Raw genomic sequence first — 13605 nt, 5'->3', positions numbered from 1 at the left:
GCCACAGCCAGTATAGGGAAGGATTTGAAAGAGGAGGCAGAATAGGAATCGAGAAATGCCGTGTTTGGCTTGCTGGGGGTTAGGGACCGGGTTTGAAGAGGAAGCAGGACGAACCAGAAGAGAAATATATATAAGAGATCCAAAATTCTGAAAAAATCTTCATTCCCAGAATCTGTCTCCTTCCTTCCAACACCAATCTCCCTTTTAAATTTAAACAAACACAATTCCCACTCAGACTCACCTTCTCTGTGACTATCAACAAGTCTCAAGGACAAACGTTTGCAAAGATTTGTGTTAATCTACAACAACCAGTCTTCAGCCACGGTCAGTTGTACGTTGCTTTTTCTAGGGTTAGGTCTTTCGACTCATCTGTCGTCTCCAGCAAAACACCTATTCACAACTGAATCTTTTAAGAAGTATTTCTTTCTTCTTGATTTCTGAATTCCTTTCTCACAGTTTTCCTTTCCTATTCTATACGGCGGGGGTCGGCTAGTTATTCACTATTTTTGATTGGGACATTGCTTTATGTGGGTTTTTTTTGTGCACCTGTAAGTAAAATCCACTATTGTTTTGGAGCTCCTATTTTTTTGTGTTTGTGTCTCCATGTCTGTCATCTCTCAAGTCTGATCCCGGTCAGTCCCAAAGTACAAGTAGTCTGGTGACAACCTTGGCACTGCACAGGGTGTCCCAACCCTGTGCTGGCATTGTGATATACTATTTGAGAAATAATAATAGACAGGATGCTAGTCACACTCAAGTACATATCCATGTGGGCTAATTTTGAGCCAATGGATAGGTTAATATGGACATCTTTGGAAAGGGGAAGGAAACTAGAAAATGGAGAGAAAATACAAAAGGGAGAATATGATAATTCCACTGATACAGTAAGCAAGGTTGGGATGCATATCTGGAGCCTCGGAGCTATTATGTGAGTGTGTTAACCACTGTGCTAGTCTATTACAGCAGTAATGAAATAGAAAATGTCTTATATTTTCAAACCAGCTCAAAATATTGATACATCTTATTTTTGTTGATGATAGGAGAAATTGAAAAATAAATATAAACTTAAAGGGAAAAGTACCTGACATCCAGAATAATAATAATTATAGAGCATCATAAAAGACCTTGTTCTGTCAACGTGTGTACAGAGAATTCAGGTAGTATTCAGACCCCTTCACTGTGTGTTTAATTTATTATGCTATAGATTTAATTTTAAATTGATAAATTTGCCATTTTTGCCCAACAATCTACACTTAATAACCCATAATGACTAAGTGAAAACATGTTTCCAGAAAGTTGTGCAAATTTATAAAAGATCAAAAACTGAAATCTCTCATTTATGTAAGCATTCAGATCCCATGCGGTGGTGCTCCAGATTGCACTCAGATATCCTGTTTGCTTTAATTGTCCTTGAGACATGTTGAGAACATGACTGAAGTCCAACTGTGTCAAACTGAATTGACTTGACATCATTTAGAAAGGCATACACCTGTGTATATAGGGTCCCACAATTCACATTGAATGTCAGAACAAAAACCAAGCCATGAAGACCAATGAACTCTCCGTAGACCTCTGTGATCAAACGGTGGTGAAGCATAGATCAGGGCAAATGTATAAAACCGATTCTAAATCTTTGAGTGGTCACAGGAGCACAGTGGCCTCAAAAATTGTAATTGTGAGGAACCACCAGGACTCTTCCTAGAGATGACCATCAGGCCAAACAGAGGAACCGAGCAAGAATGGCCTTGGTCAGAAAGGTAACCAAGAACTCAATGGAAATTCTAACAAAGCTTCAGAAGACCTCTGCTGGGATGCAAGAGCCTGTTGGAGAGATGGCCATCTCAGCAGCACTCCATCAATCAGGTGTTTATGGCAGAGTGGCTAGACAAAAGTATATGACCACCCAATTGGAGTCTGAAAGCATGAGGAAAACAATTCTCTTGCCTGATGAGACAGAGATTGAACTCTTTGGACAGAACTAAGACTAGGGACTGCTCATCTCCTGTCTAATACCATCCCTATGGTGAATCATGATGGTGGCATAATTACGATATTGTGACAGGGAGACCAGTTAGTACTAACCAAAGGATGAAAGCATCCAAATAAAGAAGGTTCCTTAAAGAAAACAGGCTACAGAGTGCATGCAACCTCAGACTGGGCACAACAATGACTTGAAGCATACAGCCAAGATAACACTGGAGTAGCTTTGAGACAACTCTCTGACTATCCTTGAATGATCCAGCCAAAGCCCAGACTCCATGATAATCTCTGTGGAGGGACCTGGAGATGGCAGTTTACAGACTCTTCCTATCAAACCTAATAGCTTGAGAGGGCCTGCTAGATAGAATGAGTTAAATTGCTTAAATCCAGTTGTACAAAGCTTGTAGAGAGTTACCCAAGATGGCTTGAAGCTGATTGCGAAAGGTGCTTTTACAAGGTATTTAATTAAGGGTATGAATACTGAAATAAATGGGAAATTTCAGTTTAAAAATTTTAATAAATTTGCAAACGTTTCTGAAAACATGTTTTCACTTTGTCATTCTGGGTTATGGAGCATAGATTGGTGGGCAAAAAAGTGCAAATATATCCATTTAAAATTAAATCTACAGTGCATCCAGAAAGTATTCACAGCGCATCACTTTTTCCACATTTTGTTATTTTACAGCCTTATTCCAAAATGGATTAAATTCATTTTTTCCTCAGAATTCTACACACAACACCCCATAATGACAAGGTGAGAAAAGTTTACTTGAGGTTTTTGCAAATTTATTAAAAATAAAAAAATTGAGAAAGCACATGTACATAAGTATTCACAGCCTTTGCCATTAAGCTCAAAATTGAGCTCAAGTCATCCTGTTTCCCCTGATCATCCTTGAGATGTTTCTGCAGCTTAACTGGAGTCCACCTGTAGTAAATTCAGTTGATTGGACATGATTTGGAAAGGCACACACCTGTCTATATAAGGTCCCACAGTTGACAGTTCATGTCACAGCACAAACCAAGCATGAAGTCAAAGGGATTGTCTGTAGACCGCCGAGACAGGATTGTCTTAAGGCACAAATCTGGGGAAGGTTACAGAAAAATTTCTGCTGCTTTGAAGGTCCCAATGAGCAAAGTGGCCTCCATCATCCATAAGTGGAAGAAGTTCGAAACCACCAGGACTCTTCCTAGACCTGGCTGGCCATCTAAACTGAGCGATCGGGGGAGAAGGGTTTTAGTCAAGGAGGTGACCAAGAACTCGATGGTCACTCTGTCAGAGCTCCAGAGGTCCTTTGTGGAGAGAGGGGAACCTTCCAGAAGGACAACCATCTCTGCAGCAATCCACCAATCAGGCCTGTATGGTAGAGTGGCCAGACGGAAGACACTCCTTAGTAAAAGGCACATGGCGGCCCACCTGGAGTTTGCCAAAAGGCACCTGAAGGACTCTCAGACCATGAGAAACAAAATTCTCTGGTCTGATGAGACAAAGATTGAACTCTTTGGTGTGAATGCCAGGCATCACGTTTGGATGAAACCAGGCACCGCTCATCACCAGGCCAATACCATCCCTACAGTGAAGCAGGGTGGTGGCAGCATCATGCTGTGGGGATGTTTTTCAGCGGCAGGAACTGGGAGACTGTTTAGGATAAAGGGAAAGATGACTGCAGCAATGTACAGAGACATCCTGGATGAAAACATGCTCCAGAGCGCTCTTGACCTCAGACTGGGGCGATGGTTCATCTTTCAGCAGGACAACGACCCTAAGCACACAGCCAAGATATCAAAGGAGTGGCTTCAGGACAACTCTGTGAATGTCCTTGAGTGGCCCAGCCAGAGCCCAGACTTGAATCCGATTGAACATCTCTAGAGAGATCTTAAAATGGCTGTGCACCGACACTTCCCATCCAACCTGATGGAGCTTGAGAGGTGCTGCAAAGAGGAATGGGTGAAACTGGCCAAGGATAGGTGTGCCAAGCTTGTGGCATTATATTCAAAAAGACTTGAGGCTGTAATTGCTGCCAAAGGTGCATCGACAAAGTATTGAGCAAAGGCTGTGAATACTTATGTACATGTGATTTCTCTTTTTTTTTATTTTTAATAAATTTGCAAAAACCTCAAGTAAACTTTTTTCATGTTGTCATTATGGGGTGTTGTGTGTAGAATTCTGAAAAAAAAATGTATTTAATTCATTTTGGAATAAGGCTGTAACATAACAAAATGTGGAAAAAATGATGCACTGTGAATGCGGAATCCGGATGCACTGTATAACAATTAAGAGTGGAGAACGTCCATTGTAAAGTGGTAGAGTGGTCTGCAGTTCTGCCTCACAGGCCTTGAGTCCTGGGTGAAAGCCCTGTGGCTAGGCGCTGTTTATATGGGATTTCCTGTAACGTTCAAAAGACGTGCATTTTAGCTGAACTGGCCTACTCTAATTTGGCCTACTCGGTGTATTTGTAGATTTACCCTGAAGGTAACTGGCATCCTGTCCACGGCTTACCTTACACCCAAGGCTACTGGGTAGGCATCAGCTTCCTTTCACTTTGTACTATATCAGCAAGCTAGAAAAATCAATACTGGACGTTGTATCCACACAGATTACATTTTATGAAAGCCATTAAAAAAATAAGGCATTGTTAGATGGACAGGATTTTTAAACAAACAAGACACTGTTAGATGGCCGGGATTTATAAATTATATCTTTCAAGATGAAGCTGTTGTATCATAAAACACTGTCCCACACATAGATGTGGCTTTGTTCACAGATATCATTACACTGACCAAACAGTAATTTCTTTACTGATCTGTGAAAAACATGTACCTCATTTTTTTATCAATTTGAAAATGAATAGGTCATTATTTTAAAAATGTGCTATCACAACACAAGGGCCTTTTTGCACCAAAATAACCTTCATTCACGCCTTTAGCCTTGTGATTTGCCTTGGAGCGCTTCAGCACAAGTAACAATCTGTCATGTGTTACTGCTCACTTAATACCATGCAGCTTCACGTGGAAACTAATTGCATATGTTTCTTTATTCTTCTTCCTCTTTCTTACTTGGTACTTGTTCAGAACAACACACTATTGTATGAATATACATACACGCATACATTCTTAAGCCCACTTAATGCAGTTCAGGGTGATAAGGGTGACAAAGCCTATCCCAGCAGCACTGAACACAAGGCGCGACACACACACACACACACGCACGCATGTCCACACTCACACTCACTCACAATGAGGCCAGTTTACAGTTGCAGATCAACCTTCCTTATATATCTCTGTTGAATAAATTACCTTCTTGCTCAGCATTACATAACCTTTTAGGACTGTGTCCTTTGTATGGCAGGGGACCTTGTCTGTCCCATAGATGTTTATAGCCATCTTGCATTTAATCTGTTTAATGGTAAGGCCAAAACTATGAGAAATTCAAGAAGTGAGTTTCATGATGGTTCAAAACAAGTATAATGAGAACCTCGCCTTGAAGAGGAAGACTGGAAGCCAAGCCTGGGGGTGGAATTTGCCAACAATCATATGGTGATCAGGAGCCCCCCCATGTACAGTAGACTGGTTTGGCTAACTCCAAAGGAGTTGTAAAATACTGCAATGCTGGCTGCAAGGCAAAGGGTGGGAGTCAGGTGACACTTCTGTATGGTCTACATCAGGGGTGTCCAACTCCGATCCTTCAGGGTCGTTGGCTGCAGGTTTTCCTTCCAACCCAATTGCTTAATTAGAAACCAATCTTTGCCAGTCTCAGATCTTATTTAATTTTATGGCTTGTTACTCTGTGCAATGTAAGGCTCTTATACCGTAGATTTTTTTCCTTTCCAAGGATATCATCCAAATGATTTGAAGCCCAAAACGGATAATGTTCAGTCTGTCACATGTTTCTATTAAGTGTTTTATTAAATCAAACAATGCATGGTGGACACACACACAGCTGTAATTGGAAAAATGCTAGATGGGGAACTACTGGCTGCTTTGTCATTTACATCCTATTGCTAATAAGGAGCCATTAACAGTGAATGCAGCTGTTTAAGATTGAAATAAGCAATTAAGGGTGGGGAACCTTAGCAAGTGAGACCACTAAAATGTAGCGTCAAAATGTCACTTAAGCAATAAGTTCTTCATCAGCAATAATTGACTTATTAAGAAACTGGGCTGGAACAAAAACCTGCAGCCAATGCAGCTCTCCAGGACCAACTCTGCCCACCCCTGGTCTAGATGAGGGGTGTCCAACTCTGATCCTTCAGGGCTGTTAGCTGCAGGTTTTCCTTCCCGCCACTTTCTTATTCATTGACAGATTTCTGCTTTTAACTGCCTTCTTTTCCCTTTGTTCCCTTTGATTTTTAAGACTCAATTCTCTAAATTTCTTCTTTTTTCTTTAAAAGGTTGCCAAACAATTTTCCCTGGAATGAAAAAAGTACATCAAATCAAAGTCAAAGTCAAAATCAAACAAAAGTGAGCCAACAGATTATCCAACTAAGTTATGGCCTCACACTCCAAACAATTTCACTCCAACAAATGATCCTTGCTGTTAATTGAACCTGTTATTTAATTCCGAGGTTTCTTGTTGCTACTATTTTGCCACAGCAGACATTTCCAAAACTGTTCATTTTCATTTTTCTAAGAGCACTGTCAAAATGTTTTATGGACCTGAGCAGATCAGCTTTATTGAGATCTTCATCATTCTTTAATTTGAAATATTGTATTAAGCGCATAGGTTAGCTGGTCATGTGATGACTTCTTTTGTATCTCATAATTGAGATATGGCTGCTAATTAGCAAATAAAGTAACACGTGAGGAGTCGGAGTCGTAAAGAGCAAGTCAATCAAAATTAAGGCAAAAGAAGTTAAATAGCAGCAAAAAATTGATCACTAATTGAGACACTGGTTCTAATAAAAACCTGCACACCACTGAGACCCTCCAGGGCAAGAGCTGGACACTCCTAGTCTATTCGTTTTCACTGTCTTAAGGCTTGACTCTTGGGATACGTAAAAACACCTTGGGGTGTTTGCGACATTAAAAAATTCTGGGCAGATAGATCAAACTCACCGTTATGTTAATAGCTGGCTTTAAAACTAGACTTCTTTTCCTTGAATGGTTTCTCTCTTTCTCCAGACTCATGTTGGAAATAAAAATCCTGGGAGTATGTGAGTATGGGCATAAAGCCCCGGGTTGTGCCTTTTGAAGGTTGAAACCGGATGAAAGAGATACTGTAGTTCAATTCAATTCTGAGCTACAGACTGGAAACCTATGCCCGATGTTAGTATGTATGCTTCTCAAATCTACTGATTAATATTGATTCTACTGATGATTAGTATTGATTAGATCAATTGATTAGAGAGCGGTCCCTTGGCCCTAATATAAAATGCAAGTGATTACCAAGTTAAAGGTAAGGAGCTGTTCATACTTCTTATATTTCCTAAATAGCTATTTCTTTCGAGTTCAATTCAGTCGTAATGTACCTTATTACTTCTTTTGGCTTATCTTGAACAAGCAGAGCTTTTCTATTTTGGAAATGCATTCTTTGGTTTTCAACATTAAAAAATACAACTTCACATTAATCACATTGCTGATGTAACTTTGATAAGTGGTGGTCTTCAAAACAAAACATCAAGGGTCATCATTACATCATTAAGCACTTTGAGCTACTGTTTATATGAAAATGTGCTATATAAATAAATGTTGTTGTTGTTGAAGGGTGTAAAAGCAATGCTTTGATGTGGTTATAGGTTTTGACTGTTTGACAATCATCTCGATTATTGCTGTGCGTTCTGTCTTGGGAGTGTTCTTGCATTCTGTATCTGGGACTTTGTCTTGGATATCTATGAGCCATCGTGTTTGTCTGCTGATCAATTGCTCAATATTTAGAATTACATCTTGCCGTCTTATTATTTCGTGTTATTCATCTCTTAATAGCTTTTTTTGATTTGCCTGATGCTCAGCAGATGTTGCTGCTCTTCTTTATTTCTCTTCCTCTATGTTTGTTATCAATTGGCTGAGTGATCACTTTGCTGTAAACACATGACAACAGGACAATTGGCCGTCCTTTACTGACAGTGTGTCTAATAAAGTTTGATGAGCAATAAACATAATAACTACACTTGATTATGAATTCTGAACACGTATGTACTGAGTCCTTAGGGATTATCAATAGGTGGGTTTGCAGGGGCATATTTTTTACTACGATATACTTTTCTGGCCACCAGGTTGCTATGACCTAAATTTTTTTTGAATATGCAGAACATATTAGGGTATATTCAGGATAACTTTTTGCTTGTCTGTATGCTTCAGCACCTTGTCTATTTCTTTTTTCTTATTCTTCATCACAAACTTGCCTTCTGCAATGTGTTTGACACTCGGCAGATGCCACTGCTCTTCTTTCTACTATTATGGTGGTTATCAATAGATTTTTTTAATCACCTTTCCTGTATGATCGCCAGGGTTCTCTTATCTAAAGTGTTTTAAATTTCCAGAATATACCAGGTCATATGCTTTTGAATAAGACCAAGATCAAGGTTTTAGCCACATTTGTCTGGGAGTATTTGCGTGACAGATGGGCTGACCTTAACATTTTAGATATACAGAAGATAACTCCTTCTCTATGACTGTATATTCAACATTTGAAAAGTTTACTTTGCAGTCCTAATAGGAGACTACAGTGTTTATATGGAGCATGCATATTGTCTGACGTGACAACTTTGAATCTGGTAGGTGTGTTGTTATCAGGCTTCTGTGCTAGTCTTTAATTGTGAGTACAAAAACTGTTCAAACAGATGGTTGCTTATATGTGTACCTAATATCATAGTGTTGTGGTTCATATGTGAATAGTTGTTTAATTTTTTTTATACTTTTGCCATCCATATTTTACCTGTATGCTTTGGACGCAAAGGTAAACAGCTATGAATTGATCATGTCTTGTGGCAAGAGCAGGACAGACCTAGGAGACCCAAAAGGTAAGTGAAAAGTTTCTGGAGACACCTACTAACATTTACGTCTCCACTAAAATTTCATTCAACTCACCAGACAAAGAACTTCTTATGCATCTCCTATATAACAGGGAGTGAAGAGTCTAAATGAAAAATTTTTCAAGACCTTGGTAGATGAAGGAGATATAAGTAACTGCGAATAAAGGAGTAACATTATCAGTGATTACATGTCTTGTAATAACTATCAAGTAAAAACTGCAATCCTTCCATGTAAAGCAAGGCAGGAGGTTCTGCAGATGTATCTATGAGGTACTGTTGAGCTAGGCAGTTGTACATTTCTGAAGCAAAATCCAAGGTGTGGAGAGAGTTTGGACAACCACTGAGAATGGTGGCCTCAAATACAGTAAGTTATCTAAAAAACATATGATCACTAAGAGATTACACAGGATATCAGCAATTATACAGAGCCTTCAGAAAGTATTTTAACACATTTTGTTATGTTCCAGCCTTACGCTAAAATTGTTTAAATTCAGGATTTTAGGAATTTTTTAATATTTATTAAAAAATAAAATACTGAAATATCACATTGACACAAGCGCTCAGATCCTTAACTCAGTACTTAGTTGAAGCACATTTGGCTGAGATTACAGCCTGGAGTCTTCTTAGGTATGATGTGACAAGCCTGGCTAACCTGGATTTGGAGATTTTATGCCATTCTTCTCTTCCAGTTTGGATTGAGACCATCGGTGGATAGATACTTTCAGGTCTCTATAGAGATGTTCAATTGGATTCAAGTCTGGGCTTTTGCTAGACCATTCACAGATCTGTCCCTAAGCCACTCATGTGTTGTCTTTGTTTTGTGCTTAGGGTCTTTGTCTTGATGGAAGGTGAACTTTTGGCCCAGTGTGATTTCCAGGACACTCTGGAGCAAGTTTTCATTAAGGATATCTGTGTAAATTGCTCTGTTCAGCTTTCCCTGAGCTTTTCAGCCACTGAGAAACAACCCTAGTGGCATGATGCTGTCACCACCATGTTTCAGTTAGAATGGTACCGAGTAGGTGATGAGATGTGCCTGGTATCCTTTAGATCTGATGCTTAGAACTGAGACCAAACAATTCCATTGCAGGTTCATCACACCAGAGAATCTTGTTTATCATAGTCCGAGACTCTTTTAGGTTCCTTTTTGAAAACTCCAAGTGAGCTTTCATGCATCGTCTGGCTAGTCTGCTGTGAAGCCAAGATTAGTGGACTGTTACAGTGATTGTTGTCCTTCTGGAAATTTCTCCCATTTCCACACAGGTTCTCTCAAGCTCAGCCCAAGTACCCATTGGGTTCTTGGTCACCTCTCTTGCCGAAGCCCTTCCCGTGACTGCTCAGTTTGGCCAGGAAGCCAGCACTAGAAATAGTTGACCTTGTTCCAAATTGTTTCCATTAAAGAATTATAGACAGCAGTATGCTCTTGGGAACTTTCAATACTACAAAATATTTTTGTAACCTTTCTTGGATCATTGCCTCAACACAACCATGTCTCTTAGCGCTACAGGCAGTTCCTCCGACCTGATAGTTTGTCTTTTTCTCAGATACATATTGTTCAACTGTGGGACCATACATAGACATGCGTGTTCCTTTCCTAACCATGGCCAATAACTGAATTGACCACAGATGGACTCAAGACAATGTGTAGAAACATCTCAACAATGATAAGTAGAATAGAATGCACCTAAAAAAATTTTCAATTGTCATAACAAAGGGTCTGAACACTTTTTTTATTATTATTATTAATACACTAGCCATCCCCCGCAGCTTTGCCTGCGTATTAGTGAAACAGGACAGTGAGGAGGGCCCTGCCTGGCTCTCTACTCCTGAGGTCACTCTTCCCCCTCCCCACGACCCGCAACCTCTGTCTTGGATTAGCGTGAATATATCGCTCCTACAAGCAAACTATGATTCTTAACACAATGAGAAAAGTCGCAAAATCAACCGGAATGTTCAAGCAAATTATAGAAAAAAAAAGATCTAAATCCGTTAAGTAGTTCTCTCATTCGCTAACTGAGTGGAGTTAAGGTTACACCCCGAGGCAGATGCGTGAGTGAGGAGGGCCCCACCCCCATCCCTGCAGTCCGATGAGTCTCTCTCAGATTTGTGCTAAAAAGTAGGTACAGCAAGTGAACTATGATAATTATCGCAATGAGAAAGTCGCAAAATCAACAGGATGTTGAAGCAAAATATAGAAAAAAACCTGATCTAAATCCGTTAAGTAGTTCTCTTGTGAAAAGCGGACAGACATACAAACGAGTCTAAAAAACTATAAGAAATTTAGTGCTTGGACCACAAAATTTTTAAAACCATTTCTTAGCGAGCACCTATGAGCCAAGGGTAACCTATATTCCAAATTTTAAGTACCAAGTTCTCAAGGTTCGGGAGATTTTGTGATGAGTGAGTCAGTGGTATTTGGCTTTTATATATATAGTGTGGCAGTAGGGGGTGCTAGTGCTCCCTTGAACCCTCAGGGATGACTCCAAACACCAGGTAAAAGTCCAAGACCTTTTATTTTCTTTTAACACAAACGTGCACCAAGCCCCCTCCATACTACTCATAAACAATCCACTACTAATAAACTCTCCTCCTCGCCCAGACACTTTGCTCCTCCACCTCCCAGCACAGCTCAGTGTCTGGACTGAGCCACAGTCCTTTTATAGCCCCTGACCTGGAGGTGTTCCTGTTCCATCAGTCCATAGTTCCTTATTCTTACCGGGTCAGGGAAATCAGTCCTTTACTTCAGCCCGGGAGCACGTCGTTCCTTCCCGTCACATGACCGTGACGTACTCCCGGGTCATAAGGCACAAAAGAGCCCATAAGCCCTCCCACAGCGACTCCTGGTGGCCCCCAAGGTATCCAGCAGGGCTGTGTATAAACACTACAAGGTCCATAAGGCCCTGCTGGACCTCGGGGCACGATCCTGCTGTCGGGAGAGCTCCTCCTGGCGGCCTGGGGGTGAGGGCTGGAGCACAAAGCCGGCAGTCCTCCACAATAGATTTGCAAAAATTCAGAAAATTCTGTTTTCACTTTGTCATTCTGAGCTATTGAATGTTACTTTATGAATTCAATTAATTTTAGCAAAAGGTTGCAACATGAAAAATGTATAAAAAGTGAAGGGTTTTGAATATTTTCAGAAGGCATTGTATGTTCAGTGGGAAATCAATGATCTGACATCATATTGAGAGAGAAGGAAACTAGTCGAACTGTTAGATGGTGCAGGTAAGAAAGACTTTCTTAGAGAGGACTATGCTTGAAATATCTGGCTGGATAGTGCAATTCTCACTTCATTCAATATCTTTTGAGTTAAAAACAGGTTTTTATTCCCACCTTACAACTTGAATGTGGATTGTAGTTGGCAAAAAAAGCTGCAAAGTCTTTCCTTAACATCATTTGTCGCCGTAAAAATCATCACGATTAACATCAAAACGCTTTTTTAAGTGGATTTTTGCAGTCTGCACATTTAATTCTGTACATAATACATTTTATATAGGTTTATGCACTTGATTCTGCAGTAACATAAAAGTTAAATTTATATGTACTGTAGGTTCTGAACCATTTCATTCGGATTTTTATATATTGTCTTGAAATATCGTTCACACTTCTGTGCTGAGGTTGCAACCACCATGCTTCGAAATGAGAATAGCGTTCTTAGGAAGTTGTGTGATATCACACGTGCTAAACGTAACACGTTATCTTTAATTTGACCACAAAACCTTAGTACTGTACACTCGGTCGCAGTGTCTACACATGTCTTCTAACAAAATAAAGCGTTGATACATGATTCTTTATGGTCTCCCTAGTGTATTTATTCCTCGACAACCTTGGATGTATAAGATCACCGTTCTTTATGTATTTTCCGTATTTTTATAACGGAAGGCATTTTCGTATTGACGATCATACCCTTCTCTTAATAAGGTAGAACTATTACATCATATTTGTCGTATATGATCTTTCTGGAACAGACCAACATGGAACATAAGACACAGAAATATACGATATTACAGCATAAAATAAATAATGAGACCCATAAAACACGTGCAAGCGATGTTGCTAAAAGGAAATTATTTCATGAATTACGCAGAAACACTAGATGGGGCATTAATAAAAACAATAACAGATTTACGTAAGAACGTTTCATATTTGGTTTAATTGCACAAAACTATCACCATACGTAAAATAATGCCAACTGCTTCTAACCCTCTCCAAGAATACGAACTGTCAATCCGATTTGTACAACCTTTTATCGACATATAGAATTTTAACAGGTCAATTGAGACATCAATTAAAAGGAGGCAGGCCCGAAAAATCCGGAAGTCTTAATGTTATTGGTGGAAAACGCAGAATTGCTGTAGGCAAGTGAACGTTTCCGTCTGCGCCGTTGCTCGGCAACCTAAAGAATTGCATAACGGGAAATGAAGTCCTGCTTAAGCATTTTAGTCGAAACGAAAACATTTATTTTTTATTTCTCATGTCTTTTGTGTCATTTTGGTAGTTCTTAGCCTACAGTATATTTGGCATTCCGCTTACAAAAGGATAAAAACGCTGCATTAGACGCTGGAAAAATTCGGTTATACAATTCTAGAGTTCGCGTCGAAGATTCGGTTTGAAGATATAGTGTTCATGCGACTTTAGTTGTGACCCCTGTTTAACCCGGAAA

This window comes from Polypterus senegalus, chromosome 5 (assembly GCF_016835505.1).
Source record: "Polypterus senegalus isolate Bchr_013 chromosome 5, ASM1683550v1, whole genome shotgun sequence".
Classification (NCBI taxonomy): Eukaryota; Metazoa; Chordata; class Cladistia; order Polypteriformes; family Polypteridae; genus Polypterus; species Polypterus senegalus.
The sequence above is the reverse complement of the archived record's forward strand: the minus strand, read 5'-3'. Positions refer to the sequence as shown.